Here is a 19,388-nt window from a genome sequence, read left to right on the forward strand (position 1 = left end):
ACCAGAGAGTGTGTGAGAGGAGGGGAGAGGGAGGAAAGAAGGAAAGGAGGCTCCCCCTCACCAAGGACACATATAATAAAATCTCTATTAACATATGAGGGATTTAAAACTATTTTGCAATATATTTTCATTTCCTAAAAATTCTATTTTAATGAAGCTTCTTTCCATGACTTTTGGCTTCCACAGAAGGAAATAAATGTGTGATTGAGTCTGAAAGCTGACTTTCTTGAATTTTCACTGAGTCTTAAAAGCCTGGGTGCATGGGGCAAAGGTGTGCACTTCCAGTAGGGCTGCGATAGAAAAACCCAGATAGGGTGGATGGGAAGCTAAAAGCAAGAGGGACAGCACAGAAGGAACGTATCCTGCTTCTATTTGTAATCGTAGGAGACAGTGGATTCCATAGCAAGACATGCGGTCAAAGCCATTTAAAATCATTACATAGATTATTTGGTTGAGAAAGAACATGAAATAGTGGTTTAGAGTCTCTTTCCTTCAGCAACATTGTGACATGGAAGGAATTCAAAAATCCCTGCATATGACCTAGAAGGACATGGGACTGGTCTGCCAGCGAGCCACTATGGTGAGGGTCTAGTTGTCCCCAGAGCATAGACTGACAGACTCCAGATAGAAAATACAGCTGATATGTAGGGATCTTCAATGGCTGAAAGAAATCAGGTGAGTCTGAGTAAATAGGGACCACTAAGCCTCAACCACGACAGGAACCACTCTAGCTACTGGGGGAATATGAGGGAACATGATGTCACCATTGTGATTATATAAGTTGATGGGGCCTTTTAACATCTTTTTGATATTTAAGTTTTCACTTAAAATTGTTTAAAAATTAGGGTTGCCATATTTAACAAATAAAAATACAAATAACTTTTATTTGTATTTTTCAATATTTTCAAAAATTATTCATTGGACATATTTTCAAAAATTACTCATTGTTTACCTGACATTCAAATTTAACAGTATTCCTATATTACTTGGTAAGCCTATTTATAATGAAACAGCAAGTATGAACTTCTCTCTCATCTTTGGAAAGCAGGGTTATATCAGTTATATAAAGTAAAAAAAATATTAATTTTTTTTCCCAACCAAGTTGATACTTGTAACATCTGTATTTTATCATATGAGCTAAACATAAAATATGTTTTTCTCGCTAACTTACATATTAGCACTGCTATGAAACAAGGGAAGCAAATGCCAGCAACTGTCTTTGAAGAGGTTTCAAATAGTATGAGATTTTTCAACATGGATAAGAACGAAACATACAACAACATGATACGAATGACCTATGTTTGAAATTCTTTGTTTCTTATAAAGAAGTTTTTGAATTGACTACCATGTCTGCCTCTAGACCAGAGTTTGACTGAGGTCAAATGAAAAGAAAAATAAATGTTTCTTTAAAGAAATAATGAGATCCCGTGTGTGTGTGTCTACCCGTACATGTATGTGTGTATGTGTGTGTGTTTTCAATTCTCCTGATGAGGGATTGGGAAAAAAGGCAAAGAAAAAGATTCTAGAAATAGTTGGAGAACTTCCTTTCCTGTGGGCGTCAGTGAGCACTAGGGGAGACCTGGCAGGAGGAGGAAGCCACCTTTTGTTTATTGCAACAATGAACAGATAACAATTCCAAGGCACATGCAATCTAGGAGAGCCCAGGTAGTGGACTTAGCACAGAAATCTGAGACCCTAAGGCAAGAATATGATGTGCCACCTTTTCTTCTAAGGTCTGCAGGTCCCTGGGGCTATTCTCATTACAAAGACACTCAGGAGAGTGGTACAGTGCAAGGAAGAAGGGAACCTCATCGTATGCGCAGAAACCTTACCTTGCCCGGGCGCTCACACTCAGAATCTGGCCTGAAATACGTTAGTAGGCCCACCTGTTTCTATTATATCTCTTTAACCTCAAGTGAAACAGGTATTTTAAGTAGTTTTCTGGGTTTTTGTAAATCAGAATCAAAGGAACTATTTCCTAGGTGAGGTTATGTCTCAGTTTTCTCATAAGTAAAATGGGAATATTTATGTTACCTAACTAAAGAGTTGCTGGGGAAAATCATACGAGATAATGCATGTAAAGCCCTGACCACAGTCCCTGCTGAGGAAATAAATGTAAACTAGAACAGTAATGCTACTACTTATAATTATTCCATAACCAACACTGTAAAGTAAGTAACTGTGCTAGGGGATAAGAAACCAGATTGCTTGAAACTTGAAATAAAAAATAGGGCAAAACAGAATTCATCATTGAGAGTAGAGGCAAATTGTATCAGGTGATTTGAAAGTTTCTCTATATTTCAGGCTCAACCGAGAACAATTCTCTATTTGAACAGAGCAAGTGACAGTTTTCCTGAAGCAAATGGCAATGCACTCACTCGCTCATTCGATATTTATTGATTAGATGTCTCTTTCAGCTGTAATATCACCAGAGCATCTTAAATGGTCTCCCTGATCCTTTTCTCTCTTCTCCCTGTAACCCCCCACCCAGTTGTAACACAGCAGCCAGTGTTCTCTAAAAAAAAAAAAAAAAAAAAACTCATAAATCAGAGAAGGACAAATCCCTGCTTAAAACTTTCCAGTGTCTTCTCAGAGAACTGCAGGTAAAATCCAAGCAGCATGCCACGGCTTACAACGCCCTACTCAGTTAAGTCTCCCACTGACCTTTCCAAACATGTTATTCAATTCTACCACCATATTCACCTCATTTTTGTTCCTCAAGTGCACCAAGTGTTTCCCTAACCTCCGAAAGGCACTTCCCTGATGCACCGGTGGCCTCTCGCCTGGAGCCAGCAGGTGGCCTCCTCGCTGCCCTTCATCTCTGAAATCACCCTTTTATTTATTTATTTTTTTGAGATGGGAGTTTTGCTTTTGTTGCCCAGGCTGGAGTGCAATGGCGTGATCTCAGTTCACCGCAACCTCTGCCTCCCAGGTTCAAGCGATTCTCCTGCCTCCAGCTTCCCGAGTAGCTGGGATTACAGGCATATGCCACCACGCCCGGCTAATTTTGTATTTTTAGTAGAGTCAGGGTTTCTCTATGTTGGTCAGGCTGGTCTCAAACTCCCAACCTCAGGTGATCCGCCAAGCCACCGCGCCCGGCTGCATCACACTCTAAAAAATCCTTCTACAGCATTTATCTTCATCTATTTTTTGTTTACTGTTAAGTATTTACTCTGAGCCCTCTCCTCTAAAATGAAAACTTTAACAGGACCTGATTGCTTTATCCCCAGCACCTAAGTCAAAGTCAACGACCACATGTTGAGCGAATGAAAATTTCTTACGCTTTGTTCTCTGCTCGTTTACCAGCATCTTTTCCACACAACTTTCTGGAGAAAGCTATATATACGTATGTATGTATTCCCCCCCACCCCACCATTCACGCCCCATGTTATTGCTTTCTCTCACAGTCCTGGATACTAAGCAGAGAGTCTCCAGGCTGGGAAAGAAAGGGGCAGGGTGGGGAAGAAAGGGGCAGGGTGGGGAAGAAAGGGGCAGGGTGGGAAAGAAAGGGGCAGGGTGGGGAAGAAAGGGGCAGGGTGGGGTGGGATCCGCAATGAGTGAGTCTCATGGGGTGGGATGGGCAGTGCTGGACCAACAAGACCTAGAATAAATGACTGAAGGAGGGCCAGGGCATCCGCAGCTCTAAACAGGTGCGCCTGGGGGCCACCCGCACTGAAGGTGTTTCGTTCCCACCCACTCCAGCAGGGCCAGGCCAGAGAAGGAGAGAGTTTCCTGGCTCCAGCTTCCCTATGTGCAAGTTCTGTAAAGGGGTCTCCTGTTTGGCTATGAGATGAACAAAGATAGCTCAGAAGCTCCCAGCTTCCAGAGTCACGTGGGGCTGGGCCTGAGAAAAGCTGGGAGGTCAGCAAGGGTGAATGAAGGGCAGTCCTTGCTTTCTGGAAGACTAGCACCTCAGAGCCTGCTTGAAGCGTTTTCCCTCCTGCTGACCCCTGGACTGGGGCCAGACCTACACACGCCGAGGAACGGGCACACACCATTCCTCTTGTGAAGTTCACAAAATACAGACTGGTCAGCAGTGGGAAAGGATCATAATGCTGTGGTGGCAGCAGCCTGTTTTTTCAAAATCAATTTCCCCTGGAGATGGGTGGAAAGTTGAAGTTGTAGTCGGTGCCTGCTAAGGCTGGATACCCAGCGGGTAGGGGAGATCGGACACTCGGTTCAAGTAGGCCACGATGAGATAAGGGTGGAGCCCAGGCTGAAGAGCACCCGAGCGACCCAGAAGCAGATGCCGTCACTTCCTGGGGAAGGGTCGGCACAAACAGTCCTTAAAGGGGCAGCTGCAGGAGCCAGTGGCACGGGAGACAGTGGGGGCGCCTCTGCCGCGCTCTACGCGCCTGTGGCTCCATGCCTCTCATGTCCTGGCGTCCTGGCCTCTCGTGTGCTGCCGTCTTGTGTTCTCGGCCACCAAGTTCACGGCATCCCCACAGCAGCGGATCTCTGGGGCGGCAGCGCCCAGGCTCTGGCGAGGCAGCCGGCAGGAAGTAGGCTAGCAGCACCAAGCCCGAGATAAGCACGCAGGGAACCATGATGTTTGTGATTTCCGGCAGATGATGAGCAAGTAGATGACGTCAGTCTCCCCTGGGCTATCTGCTGCGCCACCCTAGTGGCGGCGGATCACCCCCGGGGAAGGTTATAGATCATACGAGTTTTCAAATAAAAACCACCAAAAAAAAAAAAAAGTAATTATCATCTCTATGAATTTTTAAATTACCTTTCCCTATCCTGCAAAGCAAACACACAAAGTTAAATTGACTTGCATTTGATATAGTTTATTATATAAGTGGAGGGTGAGAATAAAAAGCATTCTTATTTAAACTTGTATAAATCTAATAATTACTAGTAATAAATAAAATAAGGTAAAATCTCCTTATTTTATGAAATTATCAGTACTCAGCACACACTAAATATTTAAAACTCTGTATTTCTAGTTCTGACTCCTTGGGCCCTTGCCCCACAATTGCTGGTTGCCATTCCGTGTCACTCTTCCTCTTTATGTTACTTTGAAGTCACTATCAGCAATATCAAAGTCATTCACTTCCTAAGCAAACCCGCAGTTCCTTCAGTAGCACCATCTTCACCCTCTCCCCTGACCTATCAGATAGAGAGGATATCATTTTCCAAAGTAATTCCTCGCACACCTCCTTTGTCCCAAATATCCAAGTAGTCAGATAATCCGGGTGCAGCTTACTCTGAAGTGTGTCACAGTTTCCTCCTTTGCTTTTATTTTTAAAAATCTCAATTTTTATCCAGAGCTGTATCTCTCTAATAGTATTCAAGTTTGTGTCTTTATATTCTAAATTCTTTCTGCTCTAGTCCATCTTGCATGCAGCCGCAATAAATTTTTCAAATCTATGACTACCACCACATCTAATCTAAGTTTGAAATCTAAAATTGCCCTACATTGTATATGTCTTACGAGACTGTATATCATATGAGATTGTGTATCATATGAGATATGAAATATTTTTAAGATCTTTCAACTTCTATTTCTCTATGCAGCCACATCCCTGCTTCTCGATCTCAGAAAATAGAGCACAGATAAACTGACAGACTATGTGGGAAATCTATATACCAAGCCATACACTCCTCAAGGGTACAGACACTGCCAATTACCTCACAGAGGACCTGGTGTATGGTAGGCAGTTGAATTTATAGTGTGTGTTATTGCGTTAAGCTTAACTGAATTTTACTTTTAATTTATAGGGGTACATAATAGTTACACATATTTATGGGGCATATATGACATTTTGATACAAGCATATAACATGTAATGATCAAATTAAGGTAACTGGGCTACTTCCAAGTGTTTCAAATTGTAAGTGTGGCAGAATTTAATGGCAAAATCTGCTCAGTGACATGTTTCTATTTGTTAAATAAGTATTCATTATTTGTTTCCTGAAATACAGGAACCTCCTTTACAATAAACAAAGAAAATAATTCCATTATGAGAAATATCAAATTGTCACCATATATAATGTAGCTATGTATATTATATAAGCCAAAGAATGATACATGAACCACGATAATCACCTAAGGAGGATAAATGATGAATTAATAATGAGAAACACAGTAAGAAACAGGGGAATTTGCATTTCATTTGAAAATATAATAACTTCAAAATTAAATCATTGCCTATTGCATGGCACAGTGCTTTTCAAAACTGCAAACTGCCTCTCCATGCTATTATTTACAATACAATTCAGGGGCTATCATAATCCCTTCAAGTCCCTTTGGAAACTGTGTTGTCTGTCACTTCTAATACAGATATCACAACAATAATAATAATTATAAATAGCAAGACTAACAGCTAATGCATACTTCATAGTAATAAATGATACAAGAAACTGCGTATTTACACAAACTCCTCAGGTAATTATGTTAACAGTAAGTAACTATCTGGTGGCACACAAAAGGATAGGTTTCCTAAAAAGCACCGATTTTTTTTATTACACAAGAGATAAGAAATCATGATTGGATAATATCTAGATGATTTTATAGAAAACATATGCTAAATTATTATTTTTTGCAACATTATGAGCCAAATATAAATTAGTCAAATACAGATGAGGAAAGTAAGTTGTATTTCCTTGGATGACTATGAAATGAACCACACAAACTATGTTTCACATAAACCTAAAGCCACTCATATTTTCATATATTATACTTCCTATAGTATAGGACTATATTCCTGATACAAAATAATTCAAAATGAATCACCTCATATTCCTGATTCAAAATAAATTCTTATTTAGTTCACTGTTGAATTTTTTATTTGTGTTACAGGAAGCACTTGTTTTTTATTCCATTCATCTTTATCATTTAGAAATGGTCTATGATCTTATATATGAATTGTCAATAACTCCAGGAAGTACTGTGTTTGCCATATGAACTTTTCGCTTTAGGCAGCTATAATAGAATATGGTGTGTTTTCATAATTTATTCAGTCATTTCTTAATCTTATCCTCCTCTTTACTTTATAACATTATTAAATAAGGCAGTGGCTAATAGTTTGCCTGTATCATATTATGCAGACAGAATTGATCCTTACAAAAATTTTGCTAAGGTTAAAATGCATCATTCTGATCTCTTTGACGTTGCTACTTATTTATTACTTCCTAGGCGCTGAATGCCTTCATGGTCTTTCCTCCTTCTTATTTAAGAAAAAAAGAAAAGTGAAAACAAAAAATGAAAGAAAGTTACTATTTCTCCCAGTATCAATATAAAAGTAACTTGGATTATTCACCAGAAAAGAATACTTCATTACGGACACAGAAGAGGGGGCCTTCTCTCCTTCTTTCCTTTCTTTTTTCCTTCCTTCTTTCCTCCCTCCCACCTTCCCTCCCTCTTACTTTTCCTTCTTTTTTTTCCCTTAAGTCTTTGGGATTTTTTCAGATTATATCACACACATCGTTAACTGATCATTGAATAAGTCAGAGATTCTCCCTTATGATCTCATACAGCTTTCTTTTTTGTCTTTGAAAAATTTTTCAAAGACAAAAAACATGTAGAATTTTACAGTAAGTTTAATAGTTTGAATGTTCCTCAAAAAATTAAGACTAGAACTACCATAAGATCCAGCAATCGCAATTCTAGATATATATTCAGAGGAAATACAAACACTATCTGGGGGATAACTCTGCACTCCCATGTGCACTGCAGCATTATTGACAATAGCCAAGATATACAATCAATTTTTGTGTTCATCGATGAAAGAACGGATAATGAAAATGCAGTATAGATGTACAGTGGAATATTATCAAGCCTCAAAAAAGGAAGGAAATCCTGACATTTGTGACATCATGAATGAATCTGGAAAACATTATGTTAAGTGAAATAAGTCAGGCACAGAAGGACAGATGCTGCATGATCTCACTCATATGTGGAATCTACAAAAATCAAACTCATAAATTCTCAGTGTAGGATGGTGGTTGCCAAGGGCTGGAGGGAGAGGTGGAGGAATAGAATAATGTTTGTCAAAGGGTTCAAAATTTCAGCTAGACAGGATGAATAAGTTCACGAAATCTACTGTACAGCATGGTAACTATAGTTAATAATAATGTATACTTACCAAATGCTAAGAGTGTGGGTCTTAGATGTTCTCACAACAAAAAATGATAAGTATGTCGGGTGATAGTTTAGTAAGCTTAATTTAACTATTTCACAATGTATAAAGCATCATGTCATACACCATATATAATTTTTATTTATCAACTGTAAATGTCTAAGGTATCAACTATAACTTTAAAAATTTAAGACAATAGAATAATTTTATTAGAAATTTTATTTTATATAGTTCTATCACATAAATACAAAAAGAATTCAATATCTTCTTATGTAAATGAAAATACAAGTTTATCCGTATCTGATTTCCATTATTTTATATTCTAAGAAAACTAAAGCTCCTTCAATTATGGATAGAAATCAAACATGCCATACAAGAAAATTAGTGAACTGACTTCCAGTTGTGTATGTATGTACAATCTTTCCCCCTATTATTGGGTTAAACAAACTTTAGGTGTGAAGAATATGGAACTAAATTGAATGAAGGTCTAACTTCTTTTGTTTATTAGTACTAAATAACCAATTACAATATGTAAAGATGCTACAAGGAGAGATAAATAATTTTAAATAAAAGTTAATCTGGATTACATTTAAAGAGCATTTACTTTGAAAAGTGTGATCTGAAATTTTAAAATAGAGGTTTTGTCTTTATTGTTGTTCTTGGAAACAGATCCTCCAAGCATTTCAACTGACAATACTTTCCTGGACTAATTTGAAGTGCCCTGATTAATTTTATGTAATAATATTCTAGATCTTTAAATACATTCTGTAGTTTACATTGTTCACAATTAAGACTTTCTTCACAATTAGTGCAAATTGCAAACATTTTATTGAAAAATACAGAATATCCACAGTGTTTTAGCTACAGAACTTTATAGATGATGTCAACACAATATTTTATAGATTATTTTCCCTCATTAATTTTGCAGGGCAAAAATCTTCACTGAACAACTCTGTCCTAGACTGAAGATAGTGAAATAAAAATGCCATTGTGTATTAGCTTCCTCTTCTCATAATCTAATATAAAGTCCAATTCAATAAATATCAAACTGCTGTCACCAAATTTTCAGTATATCTGAAGCTGAAGATACAAAGAACATGGGGAATAGGCCACTACCTAGAGAAGAGGAAAGTGGTCCCTAATAACTGAAATTTAAACAGAAAAACAAACATACCCACTCCATTGTTTACAATCTCCCGAGACAAGCTTTTGCCAAGAAAGGTTTTTAGACAATCTCACATCAGAATGTCAAGCCCACATCAGGGTATGTGACAAATAACTGGAATTCACATTGATTAGATGATTTCTTCTTAGAAGTGAGTCTATCATTATGCAGACATGTCTATGAAAACAACACTCATGCTGTTAGGTTATTATACTCATTAAGTGTGCTACAATTATGTTTAAAGCCCAGGATAAACTGTGCACTTTAAAAACTACCAGATCTTTAGACGGTCCAGATCTTTATTCTGTCAGATCCAGAGTTCAGAATGCTGGAAACACAGGAGGGAGCAATTTAAGTAACAAAATATTGAGAAAAGTCAATAGTAAATATCATTTTCAAATAAAAGTAGCAGTAATTACAGTGATTACAGTTTATTTGGTGTCAACGGAATGCTAAGCATTAGCCTGACAAACAGACATAGTGCCATAAAATCTAAATAATAGGACACAATTGAGATTAACACACACACACAGGGACACACATGCACACACACATTTGCGCAGACACACACACATGCACAGAGACACACACATACAAACATGCATTTACATACATATGCATATACATACACATACAGACACACACACACAGAGACACCCACACATGCACACATATTTACATGCAGATACACATATGCACACACACACACAACAAAAGTCAATGAAACAGTCTTGTAGCCAATAGAACTGGCAGTGCTCTGTGGAGTTCTCTCTCGAGTGTCTTACTCAGAAATGAGTTAGCTTAATGTTTCAGTTAGTTTAATGGCAAAACTAGTGTTTTACATAAAAGAAAACATTCCTAAGGGGAGGTGATGTGGAAGAGGGAGCAGGAGAAGCCAACAGTAAACAGCAATATAACAGATGTTGCTGTTCATCTCCAAATGCCAAGGGCTGCTGACGAGCACTCCCAAGGGCTCCCTCTGAAGGGAGAGGGAGAAACTGCTGTGGTAGAATTTTGGTGTTCTCCCAAGATTTGATGTGTGCAAATCCTAATCGCCACGGTGATGCTGGGGAGAGGAGAGGCCCTGGGGAGGTTATTAGGTACAGAGGGCAGAACCTTCATGATTAGGCTTGGTGCCCTTATAGGAGAGGCCTGAGAGAGACCCCTCATCCCTTCCACCATGGCGAGGACACAGCTAAGGTGCCATCTATGAACCGGGAAGCAGGCCCTCACTAGACACCAGTCTTGGACATCCCAGCCTCCAGCACCATGAGAAACACATTTCTGTTGTACATAAGCAACCCAATTGATGTTATTTTGTTACAGCCATCCAAATGGACTAAGACAGTCACTAAATATATTTCAAAATGCTCAGCCATAGACTACATTCCAATTTCCTTTTAGTCTGTTAATACAGGCTGATCTGATGAAGGGTAATGAAAAGCAGGCAAAGTTGTCAGTCATCTCTTTGGGCTCAAAGAATTTAAAAGGCAGGACATTTCTTAATGGCTTGAGTTACTTGGGTACAGAGTTTGAAATAATTGCCCAAGCTCCCAAGAGAAGCTACCTTTCCAATGCTTAAATGCTATTAATCTGGATTTGTTGAATTCTGTTCAGATTTGAGAGTTTCATAATCTTCTAGCAGAAGGATTAATCAGTTAATACCGTACATGAATGCTGTATAAAAACATTTTTTAAAGCCAAAGCAATTCAATGAAGCTTTTAATAAAAATAAAGACCAAAATCTAGCACAAACAGGAAAGGGGCTTTCTATCATTTACAACAATGTGCTGAATAAATATGCCTTTAAATACCCATGACATTTAGAATTTTTAATACCAAAATTGAAAGAAGCAATAATGTAATCAAAATATTCATGAAAAGCTGATGTCTGAGGATACTTTTGTAAATATTCTTAACCTTCATAGCACAAGGAATAGTTTGAAGACACACACATACACACAGACACACACATACACACAGAAATATACTACACTTAATAGCCTGTGCAAGAAGGCCAATAGCTAAGATTTCATTTAATCAGTGGTTAGTGAATAGCTTCCATCTGACAGGCCTCCTACAAGATTTTGAAAGTACATGGTTAAAAAAATACACAGGGCGCTTGGTTTCATAAACCTTATGATAGAGGGAAATACAGACAAATAAATAGACAATTATTGTATGATCTAATCAGTGGCATGAAAGCACATGGGGAAATGTAACACATTTTGGAATTTCAAGGAAGATATCCAAAAAGAGATATCCTATATACTTGAAAAATTATTAGCAACTAACCAGACAAGAGGATGAGAAATTTCAAGGGAATTTGTCTTCCTTTTGAAAATGTAAAGGAAAGTAGTCTGGACAAAAGGAAGAACAGGCGTCAGCACCAAGAAAGATCCTATAGGCCACAACAAGGATTAAGGCTTTTGAGCTGTGTGGGAAGTTTTAAGAGACAAGACAAACTGGAGTTTTACAAGATGACTTAATCCACAAGATGGTCAGAGAGGATCAAAGAAGATGATGAACTGCACCTCCATTTCTATTTCAAATTCTTAAGACACATGTACACATACACAGGGACATATGAAGTCATTTCAAAAATTTTCTTAGCAAACAACAATAGGACTATGACTGGAGGGGGATATGAGATCAAAAATGCTTTTAATTTTAGGTTTAAAGAGGGTTTTGCAAAGATGTTTATAACAGCCGGAATAAAAGTGGGGTGAGATAGGCCGGGCGCGGTGGCTCACGCTTGTAATCCCAGCACTTTGGGAGGCCGAGGCGGGCGGATCACGAGGTCAGGAGATCGAGACCAGGGTGAAACCCCGTCTCTACTAAAAATACAAAAAAAAAAAATTAGCCGGGCGTGGTGGCGGGCGCCTGTAGTCCCAGGTACTCGGAGAGGCTGAGGCAGGAGAATGGCGTGAACCCGGGAGGCGGAGCTTGCAGTGAGCCGAGATTGCGCCACTGCACTCCAGCCTGGGCGACCGAGCGAGACTCCGTCTCAAAAAAAAAAAAAAAAAAAAAAAAGTGGGGTGAGATAAATAATATAAAGATTGGAGGAAAGCATAACATTAATAGATTAAATAGGGTCCCCAAGAGGGGTTATGATTCAGAGAAAAGCTGGGAGGAATTTAGACCAAATAGGGATCTGTGCTCCACTGTAATCGGATGAGATGAATAAAGGGGAATTTATTTAATAGATGCCAGTAAGACTGCCAGGCTTTTATCAGGAACTGAGGAGCCCCCGCCAGCTGTTCTCATGGTGGAGTGGGAGGTGAGGTGATTTGCTTTGAGTGATGAGGAATATGGCAGGTCAGAAACTAAAGGAAATAGAAGAGGCTTGAAAATAAGCAAAAATAAACTCACAAAACATAAAAGTAATTCTGGGAAGCATTTCTGAGTTCCAGATAAGATTGCAAGTGCTTCTAATAAAATACATTTATAAATTTGTGAGTGTGTTTCTGAGAGAGAGACAATGTGTGTGTGTTTCTGAAGTGTATGTGTTCATCAGAACCAAAAAAGAATGTGCTTGCTTTACAATACCACTACTACTATTAAAAATAACTAATAATAATGACAAAGATGTCAGTGCCATTCCACAAATATTCAGAACTTCCTAAGAGCAAGGCTATGGGAAAGGCACTTTGGGAAATGTAACTCAATTTAAGGCTTTTCTGTGCTCTCCTCAAACATAGTACTATATTATTTCGCACGTGCACACACACACAGAGAAACAAGACAGGTTCAAAAGACCAAGTATGAAGCAGAAAGTGTTGCTGCTCTGACAGTCAAAAAGTGGGCATGATCTAAGTTGAAATGAGACTGCAGGAAAGGCAGAGGTGGGCTTTTAAATGACGCTTATGAAAAATGAAAGAGGGCAATACAATCATAAGGCAAGAAGCCACCATTTTAACACGGCTTTATGAGTTGAAAAGTAGTAGATTCAGTGGTTTAGTTGCAAAATAATAAAACACATAAGTGATTATATAAATTTATCATACCAATGAGTTTGCCAGATATCAACAATTTTCTTCAGTGTTCAGGAAGGGTATGCATGACTTACTATTTAATTACTGTTTGGGGATGTTATATAGATATAGGAACATTAATATATTCATGTACGAATACATCGAGTTCATCTAACAGTTTTATATAAAGCATAAACTAACTATTTTGCTACACCTGCGTAAAACTTATTGATGTTAATATACCTCAATATATGTATAATATTTTATTGATATATGATTAATGTATTAACATATATATCTCCTTGTTATTGCATCATGTCAGTGTACAATAATTACATCTGGCCTATCATTGGTGATAAGTTTTATTACTTAAGTTGTGAATATCCTGTTTTCTGTTTTTCACCCAATGACTGATGATGTTTGAGTGATTCAATGACTGCTTTAGTAATTGTGAAAAATATGTCTTTTTATTTATATCAATCATTTTGCATTTTCACTTGTCATTCCTTAGTAATGAGGAATTTTCTCCTCTCCCTTATATCCCTTATATATTGTGCCAGAAAGTACAGAAGTGCTTAAAGACTGACAAGGAAATGGCAAAAGGGCCCAGAAGTCAGCTTAAATAAGCTCTCATTGGCTACATTTGGAACAATTTAAGTATTAAAAGGACTAATGAGATAAACTGGTTATGAATTAAATTTTGTAAAAGAGTTCCTAAATGCTATTAAAGAAATAGGAAAAGTAATATTTAAACACAAATAACATAATAAGAAGGTAGTTTCTCCAACAACTTTTGCCCACACATATAACACCAAAATTGGGTTGTGTTATTTAGCAAATATCATCTGAAATGTGTATTTTTTTATAAACTCTGCATATTCAAGCCAAGCACCAAAGGTAACCAATATATTGCTTTCACATTTCTTTTGAGTTTTTCCTTAAGTGAGAATTATGAAATATTATTTATTGTGCTAAAAATAGTAAAGTTCTGAGTACAGTGACGAAAGCTTAGTGATGGTGAATATAAATACAGAAACAGAAGGCAGTACTTTCTACAAGAATGACCATGACAGTGAGTTTCATCGTTCTGAGCACAAGTCCTGGAAACAATGCTGATTGGGATTTGCTCTTGTTTTAAAATGTGATATTCCTCAATTGTAATAACAAGTGAACATTGAATTATTTTAAAATTTAAATGCCAAGAACACTGACACAGTTTAAAAACTTGATAAAGATTGGTCAATAATTATTACTGATGTTATCAACTCCATAACATGAGGACCAACAAATAGGGCCAGAAAAACTTGGAGAATAGATTTTAAATAAGAAACAAGCACATAATATTAACAGAAATGTATGAGCCCTAGAAAGCATAAAAGGCTAATTTTAGGGGTTAATAAAATTTAATTTATTGAGTTTGGAATTCAATACATTACATGGCACCTTCACACACACACACACACACACACACACACACACAAAATACTTTTTTGAGATTTCTCACCTCCTTGGTTAGGTATTTCTAAGTATTTCTCCTTCCTTCCTTCATCCATCCTTCCTTCCTTCCTTCCTTCCTTCCTTCTTTTTTTCTGGGGGGTTGTGGGGGGGAGTCTCGCTCTGTCACCCAGGCAGGAGTGCAGTGGCGTGATCTCAGCTCACTGCAACCTCCATCTGCCGGGTTCAAGCACTTCTCCTGCCTCAGCCTCCCAGGTAGCTGGGATTGCAGGCACCTGCCACCACACTCAGCTAATTCTTTTGTATTTCTAGTAAAGACTGGGTTTCACCATGTTGGACAAGCTGTTCTTGAACTCCTGACCTCAGGTTATCCACCCTTCCTGGCCACCCAAAGTGCTGGGATTACAGGCATGAGCCATAGCTTCCAGCCAGTATTTCACTTTCTTTTTGGCTGCTGTAAGTGGGATTGTGTTCTTGATTTGATTCTCAGTCTGGGCATTATTGGTGTATAGAAATGCTACTGATTTTTGTACACTGATTTTGTATCCTGAAACTTTGCTAAAATTGCTTATCAGATTTAGTAGCATTTTGACAGAATCTTTAGGGTTTTCTAAGTGCAGATATTGATAGGGAAGAGAAATAAATAGTTTGACTTCATTCCATATTTGGATTCCTTTTATTCCTTTCCCTTGCCTGACTGCTCTGGCTAGGACTTCCAGTACTATGTTGAGTAGGAGTGGCGAGAGTGGGCATCCTTACTTTGTATCCTCGAAGAGAATACTTCTAGCTTTTACCCATTCAGTATGATATTGGCTTTGGGTTTGTCATACAAGGCTGTTATTATTTTGAGGTATGTTCATTTGATGCCTAGTCTTTCGAGGACTATTATCATGAAAGGATGCTGGATTTTATCAAATGCTCTTTCTGTGTCTGTTGCGATGATATATGTTTTTGCTTTTAATTCTTTTTATGTGGTGAATCACATTTGTTGATTTGCATATGTTGAACCAGCCTTGCATCTCAGGAATAAAGCCTACTTGATTGTGGTGAAAAAGTTTTTTTTTTTTTTTTTTTGTAACATGGAGGTTTGCTCTCGTTGCCCAGGCTGGAGTGCAATGGCATGATCTTGGCTTGCTGTAACTTCTGCCTTATGGGTTCAAGCGATTCTTCTGCCTCAGCCTCCTAAGTAGCTGGGATTACAGGCATGTGCCACCATGCCCAGCAAATTCTTGTATTTTTAGTAGAGACAGCTTTCACCATGTTGGCCAGGCTGGTCTCAAACTCCTGACCTCAGGTGATCTACCTGCCCTGGCCTCCCAAAGTGCTGAAATTACAGGCGTGAGCCACCGTGCCTGGCATGTGAATTAACTTTTTGATGTGCTGCTGGAGACCTACCAAATGCTGTTCAAATAAATCTGAGATGACACAAACAAATTGAAAAACATTCCATGCTCATGGACTGAAAGAATCAATATCATTAAAATGGCCATACTATCCAAATAAATTTACAGATTCAACACTATTCCTATCAAACTACCAATGACTTTCCTCACAGAATTAGGAATAAACTATTCTAAAATGCATAATGAATGAAAAGAGAGCCCAAATAGGCAAAGCAACCCTAAGCAATAAAGAACAAGACTTGAGGCATCACATCACCTGACTTCAAACTATACTATAGGACTACAGTAACCAAAACAGCATACCACTGGTACAAAAACAGACACATCGACCAGTGGACCATAATAGAAAACTCAGAAATAAAGCTGCACAGCTATAGCAAGACCAACAAAAACAAGCAATGGAGAAAGGACTCTCTATTCAATTAATTGTGCTGGGATAACTGGCTAGCCATATGCAGAAGAATGAAACTAGAACCTTATCTTTCACAATATACAAAAATTAACTCAAAATAAGTTAGAGATTTAAATGTAACACCTGAATGTCTAAAAATCCTAGAAGAAAACATAGCAAATAGCCTTCTTAATGTTGGTCTTGGCAAAGAATTTTTGGCTAAGTCCCCAAAAGCAATTGCAAGAAAACCAAAAATTGGTAAGTAGGACCTAATTAAAATAAAGAACATTCACACAGTGAAAGAAACTATCAACATAGTAAACAGAAAACCTACAGAATGGGAGAAAATTATTCACATACTATGCATCCAACAAAGGTCTAATATCCAGAATCTGTAAGGAACTTAAACAAATCAACAAGCAAAAATCAAATAACCCCGTTAAAAATGGGCAAAGGACGTGAACAGACACTTCTCAAAAGAAGACATATGAGTGGCCAACAGACATGAAAAATGCTCATCATCATTAATCATCAGAGAAATGCAAATCAAAACCACAGTGAGATATCATTTCACACCAGTCAGAATGGCTATTATTAAGAAGTCAAAAAACAACGGATACTGGCAAGACTTCGAAGAAAAGGGAACATGTATACACTTTTCGTGGGAAAGAAAATTAGTTCAGCCACTGTGGAAAGCAGTTTGGAGGTTTCTCAAAGAACTTAAAATGGTGCTACCATTTGACCCAGCAATCCCATTCATGGGTGTATACCTGAAAGAATATAAATCATTCTACCATAAAGACACATGTACTCGTATGTTCACAGCAGCACTATTCATGATAGCAAAGACATGGACTCAATCTAGGTATCCATCAGCAGTAAGGTGGATAAAGAAAATATGATACATATACACCATGGAATACTGCATAGCCATAAAAAAGAATGAAATCATGTCCTTTGCAGCAACGTGGATGCAACTGGAGGCCATTATCCTAAGAGAATTAATGGAGGCACAGGAAGCCAAATACCACAAGTTCTCACTTATAAGTAGGAGCTAAACATTGACCACATATGAACATAAATATGGAAACAACAGACACTGCAGACTACTAGAGGGGAAAGGGAGTGAGGCATGGGTTGAAAAATTACCTGTTGGGTACTATGCTCACTACCGGGATGTAATATACTCATGTAACAAACCTGCCCAGGTACTCCTTGTATAGAAAATAAAACTTGAAATTTAGAAAAAAAAGGCTTAATTTTTGACATAATTCCTAGAATAAAAACAATGTATTGATATCATGAAAAAAGAGGGGTGTTTTGAGGTAGTAGATATGGTTCTTGACTACAATGGGTGAATGCTAAATGTTTATTTTTATATGGCAGAAACAGATTTGTAACCTCGTATCATGTATATTTCAAACAAATTTGAAGTCATTAATCCCTCTTTTAAATTATGATTTTTTAATTTGGATACACTATAGTCAGTGTAAGTCTTTTTAGAGAATTGGCATTTCAAACTAGTTTATACTTTTTTGGGGGAAATAAGATTAATGTTGTCATTATTTGTATGGATTTTAAAACGATAAATGAGTCCAAATTGCCCATCATTTAGCTTTTTGAATATAAATGACAAGCTATTTGCCAATACAGCTGTAGGTAATTTTACTGAAGGAGAACGACTGCCAATATTTTACATTTTATGCTGTGGCATTTACCCCTAAAATGTTACATTCTTCTCATCTGCCATCAGTTAAAATCCTAAGCCTCTATGTATCTTACTTCCCATCCCTATGTAAAAACAAACGGATACATTGATAAAATATCTCCCAATATACAATTGTGACTCCACACAATTCCAATGCATATGCCACATGTAATATCAGAGAGAGAGTGAAAGACGGAGAAACAAAAAAAAATGAGGTATTTTACAGAATGAATTATTCACATATATTTCTGTTAAAAATAGTTGAGTCAATGTTCACTTTATGTGTTAAAAACAAACACACACATGCAAAATAAACTTACAGACTCTCCGTGTATCAAAAGCTTTCTTCAGACTTAAAAAATAAAGTAGGTCAAGTGGCTTTTGACCTTGCAAGAATGCCTTTCAGTGTTATTCTGCAATCCTGCGTGGCACTACAATTACTGCTAGAAGCATACCTACTAGTTACTATTCTTTCTTTCATGATGTTCTGTGCCTTTACACGTTAATGAATTTCAGCTTGGCTTTTCTTTTTCTTTCTTTTTTTTTTGCTATAGCTATTCAGCAAAAGTACCTAAAGGCGAATTCTAAAGAAAGTTGAAAATGTTCCACAGCTATTTTCATACATGGTTATATATTATTTAAGACCCAATAAAGGTTTGAGGGAAAGGTTTCGTGGAAAAGAAAATTAGTTCAGCCAGTGTGGAAAGCTGTTTGGAGATTTCTCAAAGAACTTAAAACAGAGCTACCATTTGACCCAGCAATCCCATTCATGGGTATATACCCAAAGAATATAAATCATTCTACCATAAAGACACATGTACTCGTATGTTCACAGCAGCACTATTCATGATAGCAAAGACATGGACTCAATCTAGGTACCCATTAAATTAGTAGTTAATGAAAAATTCCTTACTTCAAATGCTAAGGTATTTTGATAATGTATGCTATTAAGATATTAACTTCTTATCTAGCTATTTTCTTTCTTTGGTCTTATTTACAGATTTATGTCAAAGTTTATAACTAGGAGAAAAGCTCTTAATTCCTCAATTCTGCATATTAGATCACATTTCTACAACACTGAAGCGAAAGTTTCTCATGTTGTATCTGCCATAAAATTAATTATTCTTAAGTGATAATGGGAACTACTGTTCATATATGTATTATATCAAAAGTAGACTTATCTTGCACCAAACTTTTTAGCAATAAACT

General features: G+C 37.5%; 1 protein-coding gene and 1 long non-coding RNA gene across 2 annotated transcripts in view; both read right to left on the reverse strand.

The window, feature by feature from the left end:
* Positions 1-19,388, reverse strand: part of DOK6 (docking protein 6) — a 430,056-nt gene that overhangs the window by 361,180 nt on the left and 49,488 nt on the right. The gene's annotated exons all lie outside the window — the stretch shown is intronic.
* LOC131383431 (uncharacterized) lies at positions 2,382-4,277 on the reverse strand. The gene is made up of 2 exons (XR_009213439.1): positions 3,996-4,277; positions 2,382-2,515 (listed from the first exon to the last, which is right to left on the reverse strand). It is a non-coding gene; the product is annotated as an uncharacterized LOC131383431 (long non-coding RNA).

This window comes from Hylobates moloch, unplaced genomic scaffold (assembly GCF_009828535.3).
Source record: "Hylobates moloch isolate HMO894 unplaced genomic scaffold, HMol_V3 SCAFFOLD_5, whole genome shotgun sequence".
Taxonomy (NCBI): Eukaryota; Metazoa; Chordata; class Mammalia; order Primates; family Hylobatidae; genus Hylobates; species Hylobates moloch.